The sequence below is a fragment of the Ruditapes philippinarum genome, unplaced genomic scaffold (assembly GCF_026571515.1).
Source record: "Ruditapes philippinarum isolate M1 unplaced genomic scaffold, ASM2657151v2 ctg4588_1_1_1_1, whole genome shotgun sequence".
Lineage (NCBI taxonomy): Eukaryota > Metazoa > Mollusca > Bivalvia > Venerida > Veneridae > Ruditapes > Ruditapes philippinarum.
In genome coordinates, this window is record NW_026865313.1 from 43,269 (window position 1) to 54,573 (window position 11,305).

The window sequence follows — 11,305 nt, forward strand, 5'->3', positions numbered from 1 at the left end:
GAAGTAACCATATCTTTAAGACCAATATTTGTCATAAAAACGGTATAATGAAAATAAACACCAACGTTACCAATTTTTGTTGTCTTCAGACCAGGTAAAAAAAAAATTATGTTAACATATAACTATTTCTTATCAAACGAACCGAGCTGTAAAAAAGTTTGTCAAAGACATTGTTTAGTAATTTTTATTCTGAAGTAAATTTCGAAATTACTTTTGTACACTGTCACACGTTAACGAATAGCAAATACAACGTTTGCTTGCTTGTTTTTATTTTGTTTCTTCCTCTAAATTCCTATTTTGTCGTCCCTTTGGTACAACAAACATTGTATGTATAATATGTCTTATGATTTTTTTTTTTAAAATAATAGTAGGAATCAAACAACACTCAGATGTTTTTAATGTTATGAATGGGTCGAATTACATGGTTACAATTGTTCTTTCTAGATTAGGAATAAAATACCGAGAGAAACAGATTTATACCTAAAAAAAAATGTGTTGTAGTTTTTTCGATGTACTTGTATATTATGCAACTGCACAGATAATCTACACCACACAACTTGAAAGGCAATGGTTTAGTCGCCTCCAGCTTGTACTGGTTTAAAACTACAGACAATTCAACGCGCCGAAACAATTCATTTGATAAACCATAGCAAACGTGATAACAGAAAATCAATCGATAATCAAACTAAACATTCTTTGCATGGGATATTCAATTGATTCAAGACAAAAGGTATGAAATAGATAAAAAATGAAACAAGAGTTTGAACAGCTGCGCGTCGAAATTGAAAAGACAAGTGCGATGTTCTAATTAATATCGTATGACTGATTACTAGATCTTAAAAGGATTCCAGAAAGGTTTAAACGCCTTCCCTGCTACGAATCACAGTTTAATTAGAAGATTTGACGTTATTCATGTCATTTAAAAGGTTTCGTAATTTCCATTAGAGACAATACTTTCAAACAAGTTTCTGTACTTTATGATCATACAATTATTTTTAAACGGCCCATAAAAGTTACAATGTTCAGGAAGATCAAGTATTGTATGCTTTAATTGAATATAACACAACGTTATTTGGTAGGTAACACTAATAACATACGATTTTATGCATTGAACTAAAGAAACAAAAAAATAATTTATCGCCAGATATGGCAGATTTTAATATTGAATTTTCCAAACTGTATCTGAAATAAATTTCGTTTGCAATCTACACTTAATCACCATTAATATTTTCTTAATGATACGATAAATTTGGAATGATCTTAGAATATAATAATAGAAGCATTTTAAGAGAAGCAAATATGTTGGTTTTTATTATGCTAGTTCTCGAGTTATGTGCCATTACTTTTGAATATTTTGTTTATGTCAAGGGAAGATAAGTCATGATAAAGTCATTATTACCTTATTAGTTCATGCAACGTTTAGGTCAACTATACTGGTTCATCCTGCCTTTTTTGTCTACATGTAATTAAACAAATAATATATCCCAAACCGTGATTTTATCGCTCAATAGATAGATAGATACTTTTTTATTCCTCCAATATTGAAGAGCAAAACATATTTACAAAACCGAACAATAACAGAGCATGGCATATGTACAATAAATTACAAATCATGACATCTAAGCAAACATCATTCGTTATACAATTCTTTCAGATCGAATAAATATATGGAGATATGGCTGATATCGACATTTATCTCATTTATGATGTATGTAACAGACTTTTAATTATATAAGCAACCACATCGTATATTTGGTATTTACTCTGCAAAAACGTTAGAAGTTACTATCAAATTTATAAAATTATACAGGGATACAAAAGATATATTTAATTGCCTAAAGTTTAGTTTGAGAATTTCATTGTATATTCATATTTCTTCGCTTACTTTCTGTCAAAATTTTACTCGAAACGAAATAGCAAAATGATGACTAAGTTATCTAGAGTATTTAAGGTACTCTTAAGAGACGACATTCAATGTATACAATACCTTATCATACTGTTATATAATTACGATGAATCTTTTCCAACCGAGGAAAACAAACAAATTATAAAAACAAAGATAGATAATGATAGTTTTTATGAGATCATATCAGTGTTTAAGGCGTTACGTTAATGTCTCACAATAATACAATTATATATATTTGAACAACGCGTCGCATTTTTAGTGGTTACATCACGTGTATATAATGATTACGTAACATGTCTAAAAATAGAACGTCAAACTGATAGTTTATAGCCTAATAAAACACACTTTCGGTTCTTCTATGTTCAATGGGGGAACTGCGGGTCGTGTAAGAATATTGCATATGCCATTCCTGAAAAAAATCAAAAATTTTTTATTGATGCAATAATGTTTAACCGTTTATTAGATCTAATTCAGTTCAATAACAATAGTTAGCATGTCTGAAAAGATATTTTGTAATTAATTAATAGAATTTTATAATTAAATTATTGAATTGAAATTAAATTTAAATCATCAATGCCAGCTTGTTACTTTTATTATTCAAAATCATGAACGAAATCTGACATCAAAGTTAATTAACTTCAGTCGGTTCGTGCACTTTAAAAGCAATGTTTCCGTGCTTGACAGTCATATTTGAAGATAACTTACGTTGTATTGATGGAGATTATGTCTTAGCAAGGTCTGTGTTATATCAAGATAAGAATTAATGAAGGAAATATTTCCGTTGTTTTAAAACTGGAAGGAACGGTAGCATAGTAACAAATTGTTGTCTCTGTTATGTCATTATAGATTCAATACTGAATTTATTGGACGATTTGAATTAAATTATATTATGCGAGCCTCTGGCGAAAGAACTGTTTACAGTAAAATATATACATGTGTATATATACTTATTTTCAAACAACCGCTAATATAGGGCCATATAACCTGTCAAAAATCTTTATAACTAAATAATAGTACGAAAATAACGAAAATGACCTCACGTCGAAATATATGCACGACCATGCAATACCGTTTACGGAGCCGCAAAAGTTACATACGGGTATGTGATGAATTATCTTACCTTTGTAAATGTCTTGTCAATATTGAGCGAGGTAACTTTGTGGCATTATGAGACAAAAGTAAAGTGGTTGCCTCGCATGTTGATGTCTTGCAAAATATACAGTAATATATTTGATAAAATATATAAGTAATTCATATGATATTCAAATAAAGCTGGTCAAATTATATACAGCAGTGCTCCAAGAGAATCACTTCTATGATTTACATAATAACATGTCACGAACTGATATCGTTAATAGCAATAATTGCCCATTCATTCATAGCTGGGTAACATCGATTTTGTTAGTTCGAAAAAAATGTTTATACAATATATAATTTGCGCAATAGAAATGTGTACGTAATTATAAACATGATATATTTTGTCGAATACCCATTTTGAAAAATAGTATATTAAGTGCTTAGAGGGTTTGCTTTTATATGGCCGGTCTTTCTTATCCATTTTTTTTCTAGTTTAATAATAATTTATTGATGATTGAATACAATTTAAAAACATTATATAAAGCATTATAACAATGCATAACAAAGCAAAGCCTTCCATGTTACTTTAACCTCATTAAACATTTATTGTATAAATCATGATTTGAAAAACCCCCCCACACTAGTCATACTTATAGAACTATTTCATCAGAGTAGCTACATATAATCAGGTACACAGATTTTGTTAAGTAAGAAGCGATGTCCAATTAAGCAATATCACACATGCAATTGAAAAAAAATTAATTAGTTGGAATATAGATAAATGTGCAATGAAGCAATAGCGTATACACGCAAGCTGATAAAGAAAGTAGCATCGTGCAATTAAGCAATAACACATAATATAATATTATAAATGCCTTCAATAGCATGTATACGCATTTACAATACTAAATCTGTTTAATAAGCAGCAATGTGCAAGTAGAAGAACAAGAAGAAGAACAACAACAACAAGAAAAAAATACTCTGGCGCATAGATTGTTTACTATAATATGAGGTTGTACTTGGCAAGATATTGTTTAAGCATATATATCAAAATGATTTCAAGAAATAAATAAGTAAAAAAACAGAACAATTTTTCCTGCAATAAATTGAAATGATATTATTATATGTTTGTTGGACAGGTCTATTTTGTAAAAAAAACAGACAATGCCTTTGTACAGTTTTGTATACTAAACCTAATAATTTACATGATAATCTTAAGAGAACCTTTTATACAGAAACTAAATAACACAAGCACACGAATTGTTGATACACTTTAGTGTTGTCATTAAAATGAAGCGACATTAATTTAATATATAAATAATGTATTTCCTATTAAATTGAAAATGTTCTTTCAGTGATGAGAATTGGACTTTTCTTGGATTTCCAGGATACCAATTCTAGTGATTCTGAAAGCAAATATACTAACTGAATATAAATCTTTTAAGGTTTGGTCATGCCGATTCAGTTCACAACTGTAATTAAAGAACACAGTCAAAGTCAAAATGTTCTATGCGATAATTGAGTACAAAATAATTTTCTATAACATTTTTAAACAATTAGCATTGCTTTTAAAAATTTCATCAATTCTCTAATGAACAGATCAGATTATTTTACATAACAATTATCTGTGACAGAAATGACCTTTTAGAAGTTGTACGATCCCGGAAGCTCATGTGCATAAAAATTCTCAGTAGATTATGTTCAGATGTTCATGTTACATGACTATTGATGTGTTTAATTAATTTGAATCTCATAATTCATGCATGTATCATTTCACATTAAAGAAACGAAATAATTTGTACATGAATGCATATATTTACGATATTTAGAAACATATCATATATAATTTCCTAGATGTGACCATTTACTTCTTTGAAATTAAAGTACTTGTACAAGATAATTTAAAAAAGGAACGAAGGTTTCTTGGATTTCGGATTTATAGTGTCTTTCGGTAATTACATTGGTGTCACAGGTATTTCGCCAAAGTGTACCTTCTGTTCAATTTTGATTTTCATATTATCTTATTAAACAACGCTACATATTACTAAAGTTATTATGTAATTCATTATCTATACACGATATACCTGAGGGAAAATGAATTGAAGCGAAAATGTTGAGTATGGCTTTGATCGTGGTGTTGTCTTTGATAAAATAAGAAACACGTAATCTATTTTGCTGTCGTTACTAAACAAGCGTTGAGCTAACATTTTCTTCTTGTATTCAAAGCTCGGAAAATTCAAGTTAAGGCGAATAATTTTATGATAACACTGAAGTATTCTGGCTGCTATATGAATAAAACATCTTCAAAAAAAAAAAAAAAAAACAGAAAAAAACGATTTTTATTTAATATCATTTTATGTTTAGAGCCATTTGCCTTTTTAACACTATGGAGTACCTAGCTTTCCTAAACAAAAAATGTACTGTAGTACCTGGCATAGATAAATTCATATTACAATTATATCAAATTATAAAGAAACAAAATATGAAGTAATTATATAATGTACCACACCCTGGAAGATATATTACTAGGATTCTCCTAGACGATATCACGCGAAAATGCCGTCATAGATCACCATTACTTTACATTTGTAAAAGATGATTTTAAGCATGAAATACGTAGATACGCGATGCCTTTATATACAATTGCGACATAACATGACAAAGGTATTAAAATTAATGTCATACCTATTTCCTTGTATTAGAATAGAATGACAAAAATATCTTACTTTAAACTAAATAGTAAAGTTATCCCTATATACTTGTTATGTATGCAACATATTACATGTATATAATTTATATCTGACCAGTTGGTATTTCCAATATTATCATTGTTCTATTTTTAGAACATAAACTACATGTATGTACTAGAAGGTTCTTACCTGTTGTAGAAAACTCATGCATTATATTTAGATAGAAACTTCTGGAATGATCTTTATTGTTGAAGTTGCTAGATTATGATTACTTGAGAACATAATAGACCTTTCTGGAAACTTCTTAGTTAATATATATAAGGAGACATTTTTCATTAATCTTATCTTTAAGTCATCAGTTACCTTTTTTTAGTCATCAGTGATCTTTTAAGTCATCAATATATTTGGAGTATTATTTAACTTGGAAATTAAGTGATTTATTGGAGCTTGGATTATTAATTATTCTTGTGGATTTTATTGTGGGAATTTATTCTAAAGTGTTCTTGGATTTAACTTGGATTTAACTGTGCTATTGAAAAAGGATCATTCCAGGATCAGACTAGACATTTGTAATTTTTATTTGGACTTCAGGTATTTGTAAAGATAATTTGTTATTTTATTTTTCTTTAATAATTTTTCTGTAATAAATTTGTTATTGTTACAAGTTTGTTGCTGGCTTTTCTTTCTCGTTACGCCTGGCTCGTAACAGAAATTGGGGGCTCGTCCGGGATTTGAATATTTCTTTTTGGCTACATTATTAGAAATTATTACCGTATTTACTCATCTGAGTTGATATTATAGTTGTTCTATTAAGTGTACCTTTCATTTTGAAATTTTTGAAACACATCACTTTCTGAGTTTAAAACCAGCAGCAAGCAGTCATGTCTTTTAATTTAGAAAAGTTTGTAGCTGAACCTTCCCAGGAGTTATTAGATTTGGCTAAGAAAACTGATTTGCTTGATCTTGCAAAAAAGTATAATTTATTAGAAATTAAATCTTCAATGCGTAAACAAGAAATTAAAAATCTTCTGATTCATTATTTTGTGGATGAAGATATTTTTGGACAAGATGCACTTTCTCTGATTGTTAAAACAAACCCAGAAATTAAGATAAAAGAGCTTGAACTTCAATTTAAATTTGAACTAGAAAAAATGAAATTAGAAAAAGAAAGGGAAGAAAGGCAGTTACAGTTAGAAAAAGAAAGGGAAGAAAGGCAGTTACAGTTAGAAAAAGAAAGGGAAGAAAGGCAGTTACAGTTAGAAAAAGAAAGGGAAGAAAAAGAAAGGGAAAGGCAGTTTGAAAAAGAAAGAGAAGAAAGAGAATTTCAGTTAAGAATGAGAGAATTAGAAATCAAAGAGAGAGCAAATCAGTTTGAACATAGAATAAATTCAAAATTTGATGTCACTAAAAATATTAGGCTTGTTCCACCTTTCCAAGAAAAAGAAGTTGATAAGTATTTTCTCTTCATTTTGAAAAGGTTGCTGAAAATTTAAAATGGCCAATTGAGCACTGGACATTACTTTTACAGAGCGTCTTAATTGGTAAAGCTCGTGAAATCTATACACAACTTATTGTCGAACAAAGCTCTAATTATGATAATGTAAAAGAATTAATTCTGAAAGGTTATGAGTTAGTACCAGAGGCCTACAGGCAAAAATTCAGAAATTCAAAGAAAGAAATGGTCAAACCCATGTCGAATTTGCAAGAGAAAAAGAACAACTTTTTGATCGGTGGTGTCTATCTAAGAAAATTAATAAAAATCATGAAAAGCTCAGACAGCTCATGTTAGTTGAAGAGTTTAAACGTTGCATTCACTCTGATGTTAAATCTTTCTTAGATGAAAAACAGGTAGAAACTTTAGAAGAAGCTTCCCGTCTAGCTGATGATTATTCTTTAACCCACAAAGTCTCATTTATAAATAAAGGGAAGTCCACACCCTCACATTTTAATTCCAAGTTCAGTTCTGGTAATCTATCTGGCTCATCTAGTCAGTCAAATACTCCCAAACCAAAGTCATCTGATGAACATTAAAGGTCATAGTCCTTATCTCGTCCTACATGCAATTATTGCAAGAAAACTGGACATCTTATTTCTGATTGCTTTACCTTAAAAAGGAGGCAACAACAACGTGATGAGGCCAAACCCACAGGTCTTACCACTTCAAGTCTGAACCTCAGTCTTGTATTGATAACAATGCAATTTTGAAGGTCAAAGACCCAAGTCTGATTCTATAATGGAGATTTATGAACCATTCCTTTCGGAAGGTTCCGTGTCACTTATCGGTGATACTTGCCCACCTACTCCTATTAAAATTTTAAGAGACACAGGAGCTTCTCAATCTCTTATTTTAGCAGATACACTGCCTTTTTTCTGAGAAGACTTCTTCTGGATCTAGTGTCCTTATTCAGGGTTGTAGAGTGTGGTTTTTCTAATGTCCCTCTCCATAATATTTATTTGTCCTCAGATTTGGTAACTGGGCGGTGGCTGTAGGTATAAGATCTTTCTTACCCTTTAAAGGTGTTCATTTATTGCTAGGTAATGACTTAGCTGGAGATAAGGTAGTGGTTAATCCACTTGTAACTGACACTCCTTGTGTGGATCAGATACCTGACCCCATTGAGCAGGAAATTCCTGACCTTTACCCTTCATGTGCAGTTACTCGAGCTATGGCTAAGAAGGCCATTCAAGAAGACAATTTTTGTTCAGATATTGACTTAGCTGATACTTTTATAGGTCAGTCTTTTTGATAATGAAATGAATTTTTCTCTAACTCCTTCTCTGCCTGAAACTCAGACAGATTTTTCAATATCTGATTTTTCTACACCAAGATCTAAAGATCAAGGTCATGATACGCTGTCAAGGTCACAGCTTATCCAGGAACAACAAAATGATCCTGAGATTTCAGTCCTTTATCAAAAGGCTTTTAGTGAAGATGAAGCTTTACAAGTCCCTGTTTGTTATTATGAAAAGAATGGGATTTTAATGAGAAAATGGCGACCGCCCAATGTCCCTGCTGAAGAGGAGTGGACAGTTAATCACAAAATTGTGGTCCCTAAATCATATCGCCAGGAAATATTAAGCTTGGCTCATGAAAACACCCATGGCAGGTCATTTAGGTGTTAATAAAACCTACCATAAAATTCTCAGTCATTTTTATTGGCCTGGCCTTAAAGCAGATGTATCTAGGTACCGTAAATCTTTGTCATACTTGTCAGATGGTTGGAAAAACTAACCAGACAATACCTAAAGCTCATTTACAGCCTATTCCTGCATTTGATGAACCTTTTAGTAGAGTTATTATTGACTGTGTAGGTCCATTACCAAAAAACTAAATCAGGTTCTCAGTACTTATTAACTTTATGTGTGCTTCTACGCGCTTCCCTGAAGCTATTCCTTTAAGGAATATTAAAGCCAAAACTATTATTAAGGCTCTTGTGAAAATTTTCACTTTTGTTGGTTTACCTAAATCAGTACAGTCTGATCAAGGGTCAAACTTTATGTCTGGTATTTTCCAGCAGGTCATGCACGAGTTAGGAATTACTCAATATAGGTCTTCAGCCTATCACCCTGAAAGTCAAGGTGCATTAGAAAGATTTCACAGACTCTGAAAAATATGATAAGGTCATATTGTTTTGACACTGAAAAAGACTGGGATGAAGGCATCCATTTATTGTTATTTGCTGTAAGAGAATCTGTTCAAGAATCTCTTGGCTTCAGCCCCTTTGAATTAGTATTTGGTCACACTGTCCGAGGACCCTTAAAACTTCTAAAAGAGAATTCCTGTCTGAAGATAACATATCTTTAAATTTGCTTCAGTATGTATCAGATTTTCGAAAATAGGTTGACTAATGCATGCGAGTTAGCTAGGGTTAATTTTAAAATCAACACAAAGTAAAATGAAATCAAGGTATGATGAGAATGCTCAGGAAAGAAGTTTTAACCCTGGTGATAAAAGTACTTGCTCTTTTACCTATACCTGGAAAACCATTACAGGCAAGATACTTTGGTCCTTATACTATTGCAAAGAAAATCAGTGACCTTAATTATATTATTAATACTCCTGGGAGGCGAAAGCAAAAACAAATGTGTCATATAAATATGTTAAAAGAATATTTGACAGAGATAGCAAAATTAGTAAACCTATATCTTTTGTAAACTCTGTTCCACAAAATCAATGTTCAATTGAATCTAATAGTTGTGAAAATTTTGAAAAGTCTGATCCTGGTTCAGCGAAGCTTGAAAACTCTGATATTCTGAAAAATCTGGATGAAAAACTTGCTCACTTAGAACCGTCGAAACGAGATGAACTGAAACAGCTTATTTATGATTATGAACACTTATTTCCTGATATTCCCACACGAACTGATAAAATACATCATGACGTCATTCTTGAAAACTCTGAACCAATAAAACAGCATCCATATAGAACAAATCCTGTAAAACAAAAAGTACCTAAGACAAGAAGTTCAGTATTTATTGGATAATGACTTTATTGAACCAAGTCAAAGCAATTACAGCTCTCCATGTATTCTTGTACCGAAATCAAATGGAACATATAGAATGTGTACAGATTATCGTAAAGTGAACTCTGTAACAAAAACTGATTCATTTCTATACCAAGAATTGATGATTGTATTGACAAAAATTGGAAAAGCAAAGTATGTAACAAAGTTTGATCTTCTAAAAGGATTCTGGCAAGTTCACTTACTGATAGAGCTAAAGAAATATCAGCCTTTGTAACACCAGACGGCTTGTATCAATATAAAGTCATGCCATTTGTATGAAAAACCTCACCAGCAACATTTCAGAGACTTATAACATGGTAATATCTGGTTTACACGGATGTGACGCATACATTGATGACGCAATCATCTACTCTGATGAATGGGAGGAACATCTCAAAACTATAAGAGCATTCTTCGACCGACTTAGTGATGCTAAATTGACAGTTAATCTTGCAAAAAGTGAATTTTGTCATGCAATTTTAACATTTCTAGGACATGTAGTGGGACAGGTAAAGTAAAACCAATAGAAGCTAAGGTCAAAGCTATCTCCTGAATTTCCTGTGCCTTCTTGTAAAAGACAACTGATGCGATTTCTTGGATATGGCAGGGTATTATCGTAATTTTGTAATAATTTTTCGGTTATTGCAGAACCATTGACAAATTTACTGAAGAAAAGAAACAAATTCATTTTGGAATGACAAGTGTCAAATGGCATTTGACAGCCTTAAAGCCATACTTAAGAGCACCAGTTCTCTTGGCACCAGATTTTAATAAAAACTTTAAGTTAGCTGTAGATGCTAGTGACAATAGGTGCTGGAAGTGTATTGATCCAAGAAGACAACAATGGTGTTGACCATCCTGTTTGTTACTTTTCTAAAAAGTTTAATGAACATCAGAAAAAATTACTCTACTATAGAGAAAGAGTGCCTTGCTCTTATTCTTGCTATTCAGCATTTTGAAGTTTATCTAACTTCTTCAAAGTTGCCTGTTGTTGTCTTTAGTGATCACAATCCCCTCACTTTCTTGCATAAACTTAGAAAACAAAAAATCAAAGGTTGTTGAGGTGAGTTTGTTTTTGCAAGAATATAGTCTTGACATTAGACACATTAAAGGGAAAGATAATTTGA